Source organism: Cnephaeus nilssonii, assembly GCF_951640355.1.
Source record: "Cnephaeus nilssonii genome assembly, chromosome: 2".
NCBI lineage: Eukaryota > Metazoa > Chordata > Mammalia > Chiroptera > Vespertilionidae > Cnephaeus > Cnephaeus nilssonii.
The window spans coordinates 77,939,754-77,956,339 of record NC_137073.1 but is presented as its reverse complement, the minus strand read 5'-3'; the positions used below and the strand labels follow the sequence as shown (position 1 = coordinate 77,956,339).

The 16,586-nt window shown below is 45.2% G+C and overlaps 1 pseudogene across 1 annotated transcript; it reads left to right on the top strand.

Annotated features, from left to right (window-relative positions):
- Nucleotides 1-6,183: 6,183 nt before the first annotated feature.
- Nucleotides 6,184-9,770, top strand: LOC307093426 (transforming protein RhoA-like; annotated as a pseudogene). Its single transcript, XR_013815237.1, has 2 exons — nucleotides 6,184-6,230; nucleotides 8,714-9,770. The product of XR_013815237.1 is annotated as a transforming protein RhoA-like (transcript).
- The last annotated feature ends 6,816 nt before the right edge of the window (nucleotides 9,771-16,586 follow it).

Genomic DNA, 16,586 nt, shown 5'->3' with positions numbered 1-16,586 from the left:
TAGGCAAGTCTGCCTTCATACTAGGTCAAATATCCAAGTTCAATTCTATTGCTATTTTAAAATATATATTTTTATTGATTTCAGAGAGGAAGGGAGAGAGAGAGAGAGAGAGAGAGAGAGAGAGAGAGAGAGAGAGAGAGAGAGAGAGAAACATCAATGATGAGAATCATTGATTGACTGCCTCCTGCACGCCCCACCCTGGGGATTGAGCCCGCAACCTGGGCATGTGCCCTGACTGGGAATCGAACCATGACCTCCTGGTTCATAGGTCGATGCTCAATCACTGGGCTACGCCAACCAGGCCAATTCTATTTCTTAGTCACCTTTCCTGATAGCCTAATGAAAGTGGGTGCTCAGTCCAGGCTTCCTAAGACGAGGATTATAAATTGCTACTTACCTGTACTTTGTAATTTCTAAGAATTACTCTATCGGAGAAATAGTGCCCAGAGAAATGCAGAGAAAACAATCTCTTTGATACCAGTCCAGGAAAATGGATTTCCTACGGATTAGGGTTTTAACAAGTTACAGGCTTTGTAGGTCTGTGGCATCATCTTGATTTCTTACCTCCACCCACATGGCACAGCCAACCAGGCCTTCTCTATTTCTTCTGCCAAGCCACCCACTCCTAAGATTTCTCTGTTTAACCCTGGAAGACCTGCCTAATAAAGGATGAGCCTTGAAACAAATATTGCCCTGACATGTCTTGGGGAGGAGTTGCCTGAGGACCGGGTCTATGGCTTGAGGGAAAGATGGAAAAAAAAGAGGTAGGCTCTTCTTTCCCTCCTAAAGCCACTTTGGTCCAAGAACATCATGAACTCGGTAACTAGATATACCTTTAGAAGCTGGCCCTTCTATTTTAGAAATGGATTTGCTGGCTGCTTTAAAATCAGCATAGCCGCACACCAGGTAGATCAATGAAAAATACTTTGTGTGCCCATTTGTGCCCGAGATATATACAGCTCCCTCAGCAACTGTGAAGGGCAAGAAAGTAACCAGCTCTCCCTGTTTGCTGAAACCAAGATTATCCTGTAGGTACTCCTGTCCAGTTTGGGCCATGGCTTTGGAGAAGGGTTATTGTCTTCCTGCTTCATTCAATGATCCCTATCGTCTAAGTTAGGGGACCCCCCCAGGAAAAAACAGTGGTGTTCATCTCCCAAGCACTGCTTCCAAGCACTCTCCTGTCTGTCATGGTGGCTCACTAGGGCACTGGGCTGTGAATAATGTGTGTATGTGTGTGGGGGTGGAGAGGGGGGAGGGGGAGTGGGGGGAGTATATTAGTTTTCTAGGACTGCTGTAACAAATTTTCACAAACTGGCAGTTAAAATAGCAGAAATTTGTTGATTTACAGTTCTGGAGGCCAGAATTCTATAACCAAGATGTCAACAGGGCAATGTCCCCTCAAAGGCTCTGGGGGAAGACCCTTCCTTGTCTCCTCTCGTGGTTGCCCACAGTCTTTGACATTCCTTGGCGTGTCCGTCTTCACTTGGCATTTTTTCCTGTCTCTGGGTCTCAACATCCTTCTTTTTCCTAAGGACACCAATCATAGGATTACAACCCACCCGAATTCAGTCTGACCTCATTTTAGCTTGATTACATCTGCAAAAACCCCATTTCCAAATAAAATAACATTCACAGGTTCCAGGGGTTAGGACTTGAACATATATATTTTTGTTCGGGGCGGGGGAGGGGAGGAGAGATACAATTCAACTCCAGGAGGTATCTTTTGGAAGTCAGCATTCAACCCTAGTTCCACCTCTGTTTTCTCCTGTATTGTAGGGACTGAAAACCTGAGAACTATATTCTTCAGGATCCCCAAGTGTTCTGATTTATTTTCTGCCAATTAGAGGCACTTGTGCAATGAAACTGTTATTGCTCCTATTGTAACACACAGGCAAACACACAGGCCTTGATAAATGGCTGGTGTGAGGTTCTGCAGTAACTTCCGAGTGTCCTGCAAATCGTCTCTTCTGGTGTGGTAGGACGCTGAGATCATCAGTGATGGTTTTCTGAAACTCCTAAAATTCCAGACTTCTTGGAAGCGAATGACGTCTTTCCCTGACCTTTGCTTCCTCAGCCTTGCCAACAATTTTGTAAGCCTTCAGTTCCCTGAATTAATCTCTTCATTGAATACCTTGAGTGGTTCCCATTTTTCTGACCAAATCCTGATTAAGAATGTGTGTGTGTGTGTGTGTGGGGGGGGGGAGGTGGGTGCGTCATGCCTCCCTAGAGAGATGTGTCAGAATCTGTAAAGGCATGCAGATGTGGTTTTAACCTAATCTGTCTGAAACCCCCCCTTAGATGACTGAGGAGTGAGGAAACACCTTGCCCCTCACTGACAGTTGAAAAATCACTTGTATAATGATTTTAGACTTAGACACTACGCTTAAAAGAGAGAGGGGGTGAGATTTTTCTGGAGAAAGTAACAGTCTTTAGGGGCCAGTACACTTCACGAGGTTACATTACAGTAAAATAAACAATCTCCAACCCTGGTGCACTTAGATGACCATGGGAACTGCACAGAAAAGGACATGTATTCGTTTTTCTCTGACCCTCCACTGACTGACATTCAAGACCCCTTTATATATAGTCCACTAGAGTATGAACTCCATGCAGACAGGGAATTTCATTGTTCCATCCTCACCAACTATAACCACACCTGGAATGTAGCAAGTTTTTAATAATTATTGTGTTATAAATGAGTGTACTTACTTTTAAAAATAATTTTCCACTGTTTATCTACATTCCTATAGGCTGCAGTCAAATGCAGTCATCCATCCCAGTCCTCTATCCTTTATTTTTGCTGTACATTTGCCCATATGTTACCTCTTTGTAATGGCTTCCCTCTCCCATCTCTTCCTTTGTTGAAATCCTAGCATCTTCTAAGGCTTGTCTTGAAAACTACCCCTACTCCCCCTCCCCGCCCCCCGCCTCACACATAAAGGCTTTACTGATGATTGGATCTTTCCTTGCTCTGACCTCTCATGCACTTTAAAAAAAAACAAAGGAGACATAATTGACATATAACACTATATTAGTTTTAAGTGTACTCTCATGCACTTAAAAATTTGCCTATTCTAAACAACTCATATAAGTGGAATCAAACAATATCTGATCTTTAGTGTCTGGCTTATTTCACTTAGCATAATGTCCTCAAGGTTCATTTTGTTGTAGCATATATCAGAATGTCTTTAGTTTTTAGGACTGGATAATATTCCATTATATGTAGATATCACATTTTGCTTACCCATTCATACATCAATGGACATTTGGGTTGTTTTCTCCTTTTGGCTCTTGTGAATAATGCTGCAATAAATATGGGCGTACAAATATTTCTTCAAGTTTTCAATTCTTTTAGGCAAATACCCCAAATTAGGATTGCTAGATTATATGGTGATTCTGTGTTTAACTTTTTGAGGAATCTCCATACTGTTTTCCGTAGTGGCTGCACCATTTTATATTCTCATCAGCAGTGTACAGTGCTCCGATTTCTCTACATCTTCGCCAACACTTGTTATTATCTGTTTCTTATATTATTCACGTCTAGCATTACTGTGGTACAGTTGTTACAATTAAGAACCAATATGGATACATTATTACTAAAGAAAGTCGATCATTTACATTAAGGTTCACTCTTTGTGATGTACAGTTCTATGGGTTTTGGCAAATGCACAATGCCATTTTTCTACAATTACAGTATTGTACAGAATAATTTCATGACCCTAAAAATGTCCTGTGCTCCACCTATGTATTTCCCCTCCCGCAGGACTCCTGGCAACCACTGATTTTTTTTTATTGACTATAGGTTTGCCTTATCCAGAATGTCACAGAGTTGGAATCATGTAGTATGAAGCCTTTTCAGATTGCCTTCTTGCACTTAGCAGGATGCATTCAAGGTTCTTCCGTGTTTTTTTGTTTTGTTGACTTGATAGCTCATTTTTAAATTGCTGAATAATATTTCATTTTAAGGACATATTACAGTTTATCTATTCATCCTATAGAGGACATCTTGGTTCTTCTAGTTTTTTTTACAATTTCTCCTGCACTTTTAACCTATTATCATACAGAAAATATTTTGCCTTCTTTTAAAGTTTTTAATGTACAAGTTTCATCAGTCCTTACCTCCTCAATCCTATTAGATGATACAGAGCCTAATGTCTTTCTCACGTGGTTAGGGTGGGGAGTGACTAAAGTGCCTTGCCCATAAAATTGGAACTTGGCAAATGCTGTTCGAAGTGACTATGTTTTTAGATTTCTCACCCTGCTAGAGAACCTGGGGCCTTCAGGGCAGCGTTTTCAGGCTTGTGAGAGTTGCAGGCCTGGTTAAGGCAGCTTGTCATAGCATCGGTAAGACTTGTCATCAGCTGTTCTTCAAGGGCAACCATGTCAGCTCTGCTAAGGTTGAGATAAGACTCTCATACCGAAGAAACGATCACGTTCAGCTTTTGGTAGAGTCTCCTTCTCTGATATTTGGGGGCCGGCCTGGTAGTCATGAGAGGGGCTGGAAGTAAGAAATATGGCTTCTGTGGACCTGGGCTTTGCAAGGAGCCCATGCTTGCCTGTGGGGACCCAGAGCAAGAGTGCAAATGGGGACCCCCTTCTTGTATCCTCCCTAGTTCCATCTAGCACCATGAGGGGCATTGCGAACAGAGTCGAGGATGTCCTAGTCTGAACGTGGAAATGCTCTGGCCACAAAGAGCCTCCCCCGGGTCACCAAGCCTGTGGGTATGCACATGAGTAGCAGTGAAGTTTGTCCGTAGAAGGACAGATCCAGGAAAAAGGCCAATAGAGTTATGGCTGTGGGCCCCCAGCGATTGGGGCAGGGAATCCTGCACACCTCCGGGTATGGCTGGAAGGTGAGGCATGAGGTCTTTGTGGGCACATCCCCTTAGCTCCAGAAACTCCTCCTCCAGATGAAGGGCTAGACCGGGGCCTTCCAAAGGGGAGCGTCTAGGGCAGGGATGGGGAATGTCCACCCCTCGGGCCATATAAAGCCAGAGAAATCATTTGGCCCTGCCAAGGCATTAGGGGTGAGTTAATTAAATGTTTGACCAAATACAGCAGGCTAATTTTTAAGTTGATCATTTTGTCTGGCCTGGGAATGATGCTATAAATATCCAAATGGCCCTTGGCAGAAGAAAGGTTCCCCACCCTTGGTCTAGGACAAAGGTCGATTGCCCAGGTCTAGGTGAATACTAAAATGGACTTAACTGAGATGCTCAGGCCAAAAAACAGGCCAAACTCAGGACAATACACAGTGGATCAGAAATTAATGTACTATGTGGGAAAAATCTGTAGCTTTGTGTTATTATCATTATTATATTCTTATCACTGAGGTAGAGTGTTTTCTTCACAAATTCACCTGCAACGTGAGTGGCAGCAGGGGTCGGGTGGGAGCAGTTATGTGCTGGGGCTCATCAGAGACAGTTGTTAAATATCCAGGAATCTTGTGGCCAGACGTTTAACTATTATTCTGTTTAGCTATTAGAAATTAAATTATATGAACTTGCAATTAAATAATGTTTATTAAAACAGAGATGATTAACATACAGAACATTACTTCCTAATTATTTTTACTATTACCCGTGTTCTTGGAGTTATTTCCATGCACTGTGTCTGCATGGTAGAAATACTGTATCATGATGTTATTACACATCTCTTCCCAACTCCACATTTGGTATGATCACATTGGAACCTTGAAATTGACCACAGTACAAATACATGCACCACAGAAATTGGCAGACACCACAAATCAGGGTCCCTTACTCTGTTGTCCTACTTCAAATCCAGGCAGAGGCCTGTGCATCATTCTTAACCTCTATTCTTGGCTCTTCTGAGCCACATGCTTGGCTTCCAGGTCTGCCTCTAGGCCTGGTTTCTGCCCCAACCCCACCCTTGTCCTTCTCCAGTGGGAGGACATGTGCACAGTTCAATACCTTGCAAAGGTCAGATTCACTGGTTTCTGCACAGACCCTGGGGTAAACGTTTTCCTGCCATTTCTGTTGACGAAAGAGAATCCTGAAACTACAGGATGAGCTGTTACAAAATGTGCTTCCTTTCAACTGTTTATCCATAGGAATCAGGATGTCCTTGATGCCCAGGCAGAGGAAGAGGAGGGCAGGAGGGGCGGGGGAGGGAGAAGAAGCTCAGCAGCTGAGTCAGGTAGAAGAAAAGCTGCCGTCGTCACCCACAGCCGTGCACCTAGACTCGGATTTGACACACACTACACTCAGGTCTGTGTAGCAGGGATAATGGCTTAGATTCTCCCCTAAGATGTCTCTTTTTCTGCATTCTCTCTGCCGTCGTGGCCCCAGGAAAAGGTGGAGATGAAGGCCACTGCAGGAAGGAGGCGCCTGAGGCATATGAGAGGTCTCTGCCAGGCTGGTGGGGGAAAGCCTGCCCCCCGCCACCTTTGGGAGTGGGGAAGGCACAGGAGGAAGGGGAAGGGGAGGATTAGACACACGGACACCTCTGTGACAAAACCCGGGGGAGGGTGGCACCGTAGGTGGGTTGATGGATCAAAATCACGAGGGCAACAGGGATGGCTGTTAGGGCCAGGAAATGCCGTGGGCACCACGTTCTGCCTGTTTGGGGAGGAAGGGACCAAGACCAAATCTTCTAATTCCTGATCCAGAGCTCTTTATGACAGTTCTCGGCTTTGCTTTTCTTCCTTGATTTTTCAAAGCTGTGTAATCCTAAAGTATGGAAGAGATCAAAGTGAGGCTGCCTTCGGTATGATGGAGGGGAGCCAGAGCCCCACCCTACCTCACAGCTTCGGGGTCTTTCCCCAGACCCCCACTCCTCAGAGCACAGCTTGACAATCACAGCAGTGAGATGTGCTGCCTCTCAGATCCCATACCTTGACCTTGTTTCCATAAATAAAACAGGAACGTTACCATGGCAACCCGACTGTCTGTTTAAATTGCCCCTTATAGATCTGATTAGCCGGGATCGACTGTGCCTCCTGAATGCAGAATCCCTTTCCTTTAATAATAAAAGTTTGAACAAATTGTAGAATAAACCACTGGGAAACAAAGTCTGAGTCAACGCAATTCAATTGTTATCGGCAGCTCCTCTTAGACGCCCGTGGGAGGATGGGTCTCAGTGCAACACGGTCTCCAAGCCTGTGCTCTCCTGGCCGCTGCTCGTCACTGCTCACTTCCTTGGCCTCTCCTCGGCAAGCTCGTCCTGCTGCTCTGCATGTCATTAGAAAGGACACCCCTGTCTGGAGCATCTGCTTCCCCAGGCTCAGCTGTCATGTGACGAGATGCTGTCTTTGGAGATGGACAGATTTTAAATGACATTCCCCAAGCGGGCTTGTGGAGACAGCCCTCCGAGCAGATGTAGACACGGGCCTCACCCAGCGAGGAGCTTATTAAGAGGCATTAGTTCGCCTGGAAACCAGCGCTAGTCTGCTGTTGTTCCCCAGGACACAAGAGCAAGGAATTCCTTCCCCAGCAAAACCTGGAGGAGAAGCTCAAGGAGGGTGGCAATGCTGAATTGGTTTGCCCTTTATTTAAAAAATATATATATTTTTATTGGGAGAGAGAGATAGAAACATCAATGATGAGAGAGAACCACTGATCAGCTGCCTCCTGCACGCCCCACACTGGGGATCGAACCTGCAACCCAGGCATGTGCCCGGCCGGGAATTGAACCATGATCTCCTGGTTCATAGGTCGACACTCAACCACTGAGCCATGCTGGCCGGGCCTTGGTTTGCCTTTTTGAGTAGGAAGAGTTGAATATGGCTTTTCCCATGATCTGAGGATCCAGACAGAGCCTTGAGTCCAGATTATCTTCCAACTGACTGGGTGTCTGAAATTCTGTGTCTTTTGCTTTAAATACAAATACCCTAGGAAGGGCAGCAATATAAACAAGTCCCCAAATTCCCATTAGGATGTCAGGCTGGAATCTTGCTGGGCAGAATGGGGGCGGGGGGAGCGCAGAGGGTAGGGAAGGTTAGTAGACAACTAAGACAACTACCATGTCCAGGACCTGTTACCATGTCCTCAATTAGTCGGCCCAACAATTTTGTGAGGTTTTACTAGTATATCTGTGGCTTTGTGTTCTTTCCCTTTCTTCCACAACCTCTCTCCTGGCTTGTCATAGCGTTTTTTAAAACTTGCTATTTAATGTCATTCTAAGTGAAGAAAGATTAACATTTTAAATTGTTAGCATGAATTTCCAGTTCATCTTTATATGGTGCAGGCTTAGTTTTAAATGCAAATATAAGAGCATTTAAAGTCCCATATAGAGTCATCAAAACCACACAAATTATATTTCATAGCTCACACATGCATGCAGATTATATTCTTAGCAGAACAATGGAAACGCTACACAAAATGAACTTAACCGTTTCCATTCACTTCTTCATATGTGCAGATTCTACCAACACTCTCTGCCTTTGGCACATGGGTGAGTAAGGAAGGTCTGGAAAGAAAAAGAACTATTGACTGATTGGCCTTTTTTCTCCTAATATGCCATCATTTTTGGAGTCAATGGTCAGTTAATACAGGGAAGTAGCCCAAGAAAGAAAGTATGTTATAGAGTGCTTGGTGGTTTGTGTTCCTTAGAATGCCATTGCCTTTTTTCTCCATTTGAAGCAAGTTCTGGTTTGAAAGGAGGTGTGGCCTCTTGGGTCTGTCAACGCCTCTGTCATAGATATAACAAGAATAATGTTTTGCCCCCGCCCGCCCGCCTGTGCCCTCCGTAGGTTCTCTCCTTAGTCCGCAGCCTCCTTAACTGCCCACCCTAGTCTCCGAGCTTGGGACTCGCCGACAGGAGGCCGGAGTAGGAGTTGGAGCGTCTCCCGAGTGCCTTTCATCTGAGAAGTTCAAGGCACTTTGTAGAACTTCTGCCACAGGCCGAGCGTGGTTCTTGCAGCACATTTGTAAGCAATGGCTGCCATCCGGAAGAAATTGGTGATGGTTGGTGATGGAGCCTGTGGCAAGACTTGCTTGCTCATCGTTTTTAGCAAGGACCAGTTCCCAGAGGTGTACGTACCTACGGTGTTTGAGAACTACGTGGCAGACACGGAAGTGGACGGAAAGCAGGTAGAGTGGCTTTGTGGGACACAGCTGGGCAGGAGGATTATGATTGCTCGAGGCCCCTCTCCTACCCGGACACTGATGTTATCCTGATGTGTTTCTCCTTTGACAGCCCTGATAGTTTAGAAAACATCCCAGAAAAATGGACTCCGGAATGCTTGACTTGTGCAATGTGCCCATCATCCTGGTTGGGAACAAGGAGGATCTTCGAAATGATGAGCACACAAGGCGGGAGCTAGCCAAGACTAAGCGGGAGCCGGTAAAACCGGAAGAAGGCAGGGATACAGCAAACAGGATTGGCGCTTTTGGGGACATGGAGTGTTCAGCAAAGACCAAAGATGGGGTGAGGGAGGTTTTCGAAATGGCCACGAGAGCTGCTCTGCAAGCCAGACGTGGGAAGGAAAAACCGGGGTGCCTTGTTTTGTGCACCTGCTGCAAGCACAGCCCTCACGCGGTTAATTTCGAAGTGCTGTTTATTAATCTTAGTGTATGATTCCTGGCCCTTTTCATTTATCTGTAATTTACCTAAGATTACAAATCAGAAGTCATCTTGCTACCAGTATTTAGAAGCCAACCATGATTATTAATGATCCAGCCCACCTGGCCCGCCGGGTCCTCTGACACCGCTCTAACAGCCCTCCTCTGCACTCCCACCGGACACACCAGGCGCTGATTCAAGGAATTCCTTAACTTCTTGCTTCTTTCTAGAAAGAGAAATGGTAACTTTTGAGTTGGCCTGTAGCTACTTCATAACTAACATGTCTTGCCTGTCATCTGTCAGCTGCAAGGTACTCTGGAGAGCTACCACTTCAGAGCTTTACTCCTGAGCCGATTTCATTGTCGTACCTCTGGAGTGGGCATCCAGTTCTTTCAAAATGTGCTCAGCCAGAGAGGCCCAAGTTCATGCAGATGTGGCAAAGTTACACTTCTGTGGTTTCATGTTAGTTACCTTATAGTCACTGTGTAAATAGTGCCGCTTAATGTATGTTACCAAAAAATAAATATATCTACCCCAAACTAGATGTAGTATTTTTGTATAATTGGATTTCCTAATACTGATATTTGTCATCCCCACAGAAAGTGTATTTTTTTTAATAATAATTAAAAAAAAGAATGTTTGACCAAATATCTGGACACTGTGGCACATAACGTTGACACATAAAGTGAACCATCCCCCAAGAGCATAAGGTGATAAGGTAAAGAGAAGAGTATGTCTGTGTCCATGTAGCCACATAAATTCTCGAGTCAAGGTTAAATCTCATTGCGTGGTGGTAGTGGATCCATAGCAGATGTGGTGTGGTATGTGTGTGTGTGTGTGTGTGTGTGTGTGTGTGTGTGTGTGAGAGAGAGAGAGAGAGAGAGAGAGAGAGAGAGAGAGAGAGAGAGAGAATGAATGTGGGGGAGTATGGTTGCAAAGGACACATTTCTCTAACAATGTGCTATTGGTCTGCATTATTTCTTCACTATCTTCTTCCTAGGGGCTGGGCGGTTCCTTTGATACAATGTTTGGGAATCTTGAAAGCACAATTGTTAAGACTTAAGGCTGTGGACACTAGAATCATTCTGTCTGGATTTGAATTCTGGATTTGCTACCTACGTCCTAACCCCATGACTGCAGGCAATTCACTTAACTTCCTTTGCCTCAGCATCCTCAATTGTCAGATGGGGATAAAAATGGAATCCACCGCAGAGTCCGTTGTGAAGGTTAAATGAATTAAATCCTGTGAAGTGCTGGAACAGCCCTTGATGCTTGATAATGGCCTCTTTTCACAGGGCAGGGACGCAAATACGAAAAGTCTTTTTTAAAAGAATTGTTCAATATATCATGAGGTTTGCAAGCAGGAGAGAAAAAGAAACGAATACCACCACAGCTTGTGTCTCAGTGAAATAATAGCCATTAACAGATGGCACTGGAGAAAGAACAATGATCGAATCAGGGGACATACTCTTCCAAATGCTGGGACAGATTCTTCCTTCCAGTCTCATGAGTAAAATCACAGTAGGAGTCTGTGCCCCGGGGTTCAGTGGGGCTGGGTGGCAGCAGCTCTGTGGGGTTGGGGAGGGCTCTGTGGATCTTGGGGTTTCTTTCCTGGAGATGGAACTGGCTGGCAGGACCAACTTTGGTCTCCCAATTTCTTCTCTGGCTCATAGCTCTGCTTACAGTGATACTGGCATGTCTGAGGTTGGTAACTTTCTCCTTTTCCAAGTGAACTTGCGTGAGAAGCGGCATCCTTCAGATTGGTTTGCATTTTATGTGGCATTCTCAAGTAGGTTGTGGGTGCTGAGATTGGATTGGGGAATAAAGCAGGAGGCTGGAGTGTGTGTGTGTGTGTGTGTGTGTGTGTGTGTGTACACATGTATATGGGATGATGGAGTGTTTGGAAGGACAAGTGGATGAAGTGGTATTTATTTGCACTGGGGGACATCCAGGGGAGTGGACTTCGTTCTGCTTCCCACTCCTTACCACATTTCTGTTTCCTCTATGTGAAGTTCATGAACAGATCCTCCACAGAAAGTTCAGGAAACATTGACTTAGGTCATGGACTGTTATTCCCAATTCTTATGATCTTTAAAATAGAGCACAGGTCCCTGCTGGGTGCTTAGACTGCTTGGAGAATGAGTTCAGTCATTATAGTTACTTTATCAGATGGGAAGAACTCTTGGGCTTTGTCAGGGCCTAAAGGCTGTTAATGATCTCAAAATGTTTTTCCCTAAAGTGGTTTATCTGTGGTCACCCTGCTCTGCTCCCCCAGCTGTCTGATCCGATAGCCCAGGCAGGCAACAGGGGTTTTCTAGGAGGGGAATCAGAGTTGCAGGGTAAGTATGAGTGGAGGTGCATGGTCTGTGTAGGTGTGGGGTGACTTTCCAGAGCTAGAGAATGATATGGTCTATGTGTACATACAAGGTCTATGTGGACATATAAGGTCTATATGTATATACAAGATCTATGTGTACATACTAGGTCTATATGTACATATAAGGTCTATGTGTACATACAAGGTGTATGTGTGTATGCAAGGTGTATGTGTATATACAAGGTCTATATGTATATACAAGGTCTATGTGTATACAAGGTCTATGTGCATGTGCAAGGTCTATGTATATATGTAAGGTCTATGTGTATATACAAGGTCTATATGTGTATGCAAGATCTATGTGTATATGCAAGGTCTATGTGTATATACAAGGTCTATATGTGTATGCAAGATCTATGTGTATATGCAAGGTCTATGTGTATATACAAGGTCTATGTATGTATGAGGTCTATGTGTATATACAAGGTATGTGTACATATAAGGTCTATGTGTATATACAAGGTCTATTGTATGTACAAGGTGTATATGTATATATACATGGTCTATATGTATATACATGGTCTATGTATATATACACACATATGATCTTTGAATGACTTCTTAAATTTTGTCTTTTCTCCTTTTCCTTATTATGAGTAATAGGAATTAAAGGTATAATCTCACTACATAAATTTGAGAAGATATTGGAAAGAGGAGAGTTGGAGATGGCAAGATTAATCTTCAGTTTTCACTTTGGAATTTGAAAGGGAGGTGAGAGAAGAGGAGAAAGCAAGAGAGAAAGACCAACCTCACATCCTCACACTTCTTTTCAGAGGGGAGGTGGGCAGCCCCAGGACTGCAGAGGGTGAGGGCGCCCTGCCTCCCTGACCTAGCAACCCTGGGGGGGCTCTGGGGTGCAACTTGCTTTGAGTGTGCTGCCACCCAGCTCTACGGCTCTACGGGGGGAGGGAGAGTTGGGAATGGAGCTCTGCCCTGACTCCTGTGTCAGCGAGGCCTCCCAGGTAACACTCTGCAGCCAGCGTGGGTTGTTTGCATTTTCACAGCCAAAGGGCTGCTCACAAAGGGCTGTTCCCTGCAGATATTTAAGTTACTGGATTCCAGAGCATCCCCAGGTCACTCCTGGCCCCTCCTCTTCCATATGGTCACTGCAGCCAACTTCACATTTCTTAATTATGAAGAGGGCATTGTTGGGACTTTGATGCCTGTGGGAGTTATAGTAATAACAATATCAGAGCCAGCTCTTTTCCTCCTTTCTTCCCTCCCTCCCTCCCTCTCTCTGTCCATGCATTCTTTACCCCTTCTTTCATGCTTTTAAAATATGTCAGTTCCTGGAAGCAAGACAGTCCAGTGGCCTGGGCCAGGCTTTGCCATCTTTCTTCCAGATGTGGAAGGAGGTTTTCTGGAAGGACAAGCTTGTCATGTTAAAGTAATGTAATTGTCAGGCACATTAGTTCTCTATTGCTACTACAACAAATCACCACAAATTTAGTGGTTTAGAACAACACCCATTTAGTGTCTCACAGTTCTCTGGGTCAGATATCTGGGTACAGGACGACTCAGTGAGTCTCTGCTTAGATTCTTGCAGGTATTGGCAGGGCTGTGTTCCTTTCTGGAAGCTCTGGGAATAAATCTGTTTCCAAGCTCATTCAGGTTGTTGGCTTAATTCGGTTCCTTGTGGCTGTTGGACTGAGATCCCTGTTTCCTTGGTGGCTATCAGCTGGTCTTGTGCTCTTAAAGGCTGCTCATTTTCCATCTCATGCTTTCTATGTGGCCCCCCTCATGCTTTAAATCTGCAGCTTTTCATTTTTATAGCATCTCGCCAGCCTCTAGCCAGAGTAAGTTTTCTGCTTTTAAGGGTTCACATGATTGGACTGGGCCAACCTGGATAATCCAGGATAATCTATCTTAATTTCAGCTTCAAAGTCCCTTTTGTAACTAATATAACATGTTCATAGGTTCCAGGGATTAGGGTGTGGACATCTTGGGAGGGGGCATTATTTGACCTCCCACACACGATACATACGTCATCGATTCCCTTGGCTGCCCAAGAGTGAGAAACGATTGCAACCTTGGTCGGGGAGCTCTGCCTAACATTTCCACTAGATGGGCCAGGGCTCAACAGAGAAAGTGAAGGAACCTGAAGCAGATGCAGGGCTGAACATAAGGCACTTCCATCCTGCAAAGGGAAGCAAAGTCCTCTGCCGAAGCTCAGGACTCCTGAGCTGGACAGGCTCATGGAGGCCAGGACCTGCCTCCTCCCCCAATTTGAGGCCATGGAGGCCCACCAGAGCCAAAGAATTCTGAAAGCAACTGTTATAAAGCCTGGCAGGGGCTTTACAGAACGTGGACATGTCTCTCAGACCTTGGCTTTTGTGCACTTAGCATGCAAAGGCGGTGGCTCAACCAGACTGCACAGCCTTGAAGAAATAAGTGACCGTGGCTTTCTTAGCTCTAGAAAACTTAGATCCATAACATTATGGCTCAGGGCATATATGAATATGACTGTGGCCTCTCTACGCCCTGAGGATAGTTGGTCATGGTGGCCAGCAAGACACACCCACCTTATTCTTACAATTCTTACAAGTTCTACAAAGCCTGGGTGCCCTGGGGGCCAGATTCCGTTGTCCCTCCTTGGCATAGTCAGGACCTCTCTCTCTCAGGCTGATGAGAAGACACTGCCGCTGTGTGAACTGTTCTGGCACCTCTGGGGGAGAAGCCTGGAGAGGAATTCCTCCTCTGCTTATTCCGCTCTGAGGGAAGGCGGACGTCCCACAGGCCAGGGCTGTGTTTCAGATCAGCAGGCAGCAGCTGGTTCTGTGAAAAGAGGGCTGGTTGTTCAGGGGCTTCATTCTCTCGCCTCCTCTGCTCACCCCAGGCTCCTCTTTATCTGCGTCTGGAGACATCCAGCTCCAGGGGTTTACATAAGGCAGAGCAAAGTGCTCTCCGCTAAGAATACATCCACCCCCTTCCCTGGGCGATGTGCCTGGGAGGTGAGGAAAGTGACTCACTGCATTTCTGACTATGAAAAGACAAATATCTGAAAAAACTGCTGGATTAATGACAGGGAAAAATTAGTATTTTTAGCACATGAGGGCAGAGTTAGCTGCTGTAAAGTCCTGGAGGATGGGAGCTTGAATGTTTTAGACGATGCATTTAGCGGCAGGGGTTTCTCAAGTGGCAAGTGAGGCCCAGAGAGCCTAAAGACGCTGCAGTAGGAAAGTGTCCTGTGATGATCTGATCAACAGCAGAGCAGGCTGGCTGGGGAATGTCTGTGACGTTCAGGCAGGGCTGCTTTTCTCACAAACAAAAACTCCCTTTGGTTCCCAGGACACATCTTTGCTGATGCCAGTGAAGTGCTGATGGGCAGTCTAGCACTCTGCCTGGGTAGAAAGAAGCACTGGGCTGCGGGTGAGCTGTGTGTGTGTGTGTGTGTGTGTGTGTGGCATCACCCAGAGCCCCCAGAGTCTCCCATGGGGGTCCCTTGTTGCCATCCTGCTCTTGGGAGAAAGCTGGTCTGTTCCCCAGAGCTCATTCCAATGTCCCTGGTAGGCATGGGCACTATTGGTTTGGAGATTTCTGTAGGTGGAGCTGCTGCTACTGTTGCTTCTAGAGCGACCCCAATCATTGCCCAGAGGTTCCTCCTGCCTATTTACTGGAGACATGGGCCCAGAGAGAATGTGGGAGGTGTTCACAAAATGGCCAGTGTCTATCACTGGCGTCTTGGAGTGTGCCAGTCAAGGGCTGCAACTTGAGCAATTTGCTCCTAGGGAGCAGCACTGCTCATTGTATATTTAATAGCCATTCTTCTCCCTTCTTTCCCGCTGGTGGAAGCAACCTCTTCAATAGCAAGACTTATTCATTCTCAGGTAACGGACATGGCAGTTGGGAAAAATGACTTTGGAGCCATATTGCCAAAGTGTGAATCTCAACCCACCACTTACTGGGACCTTTTTTGACTTCTCTGTGCCTAAGTGTTTTCATCTGTGGAGTAGGTATAATAATGCTACCTTTCTCACATGTGGCTTTGAAGAGTAAATTCATTAATGCAGGAAAAGTGCTTATGGTAGTACCTGGTGCACATGAAGTGTTCAGGGAAGGTTAGTACTATCATGTCCCAGTGTCTCCCAAAGCTTGGGTGTGGGCATAGTATACATCACTGGTCCATTGGACCTGAGGGGATGTCGACTGGGGACTTCCGGGCAACACACAGGAAGTCATGCCAGTGTCCATTTTGGCTCCTCATGGTCAAGTCTCTATGTGATGCCTAGAATTGCAGAAACAGCACTATTCCAGGGACAGTCCGACTTTGGATATTGTGTTATTTGAGATAAAAAATTGTCTTATTGTTTAATCCTTCTATCACTTATAAAAACATCTTATGTACCTAGTAATGGCACAGAGAGACTAAGCTCTGTGTAGAATTAAATGTATCTGACAATATTGTTAGGATAATTCGTTGCTTCACATTATTTTTAAAAATTGAACAGTAACACACCCCTAAAGTAAAAACATCAAAAATTATGAAAAGCTTCCAGTGAAAAATCTCCTTCCCACATTGGTCACTCATGTGCCCAGTTCCCAGGCCCCACCACTTTTAGTCTTTATTCACCCTTCCAGAGATTTCAAAAATGAATGTAAATAGTAATACAAATATATTGTTTCCCCTCTTTGTCATGTAAATTTTCACATGCTATATACATCATTCAGTACCTTGTTCTTTTCA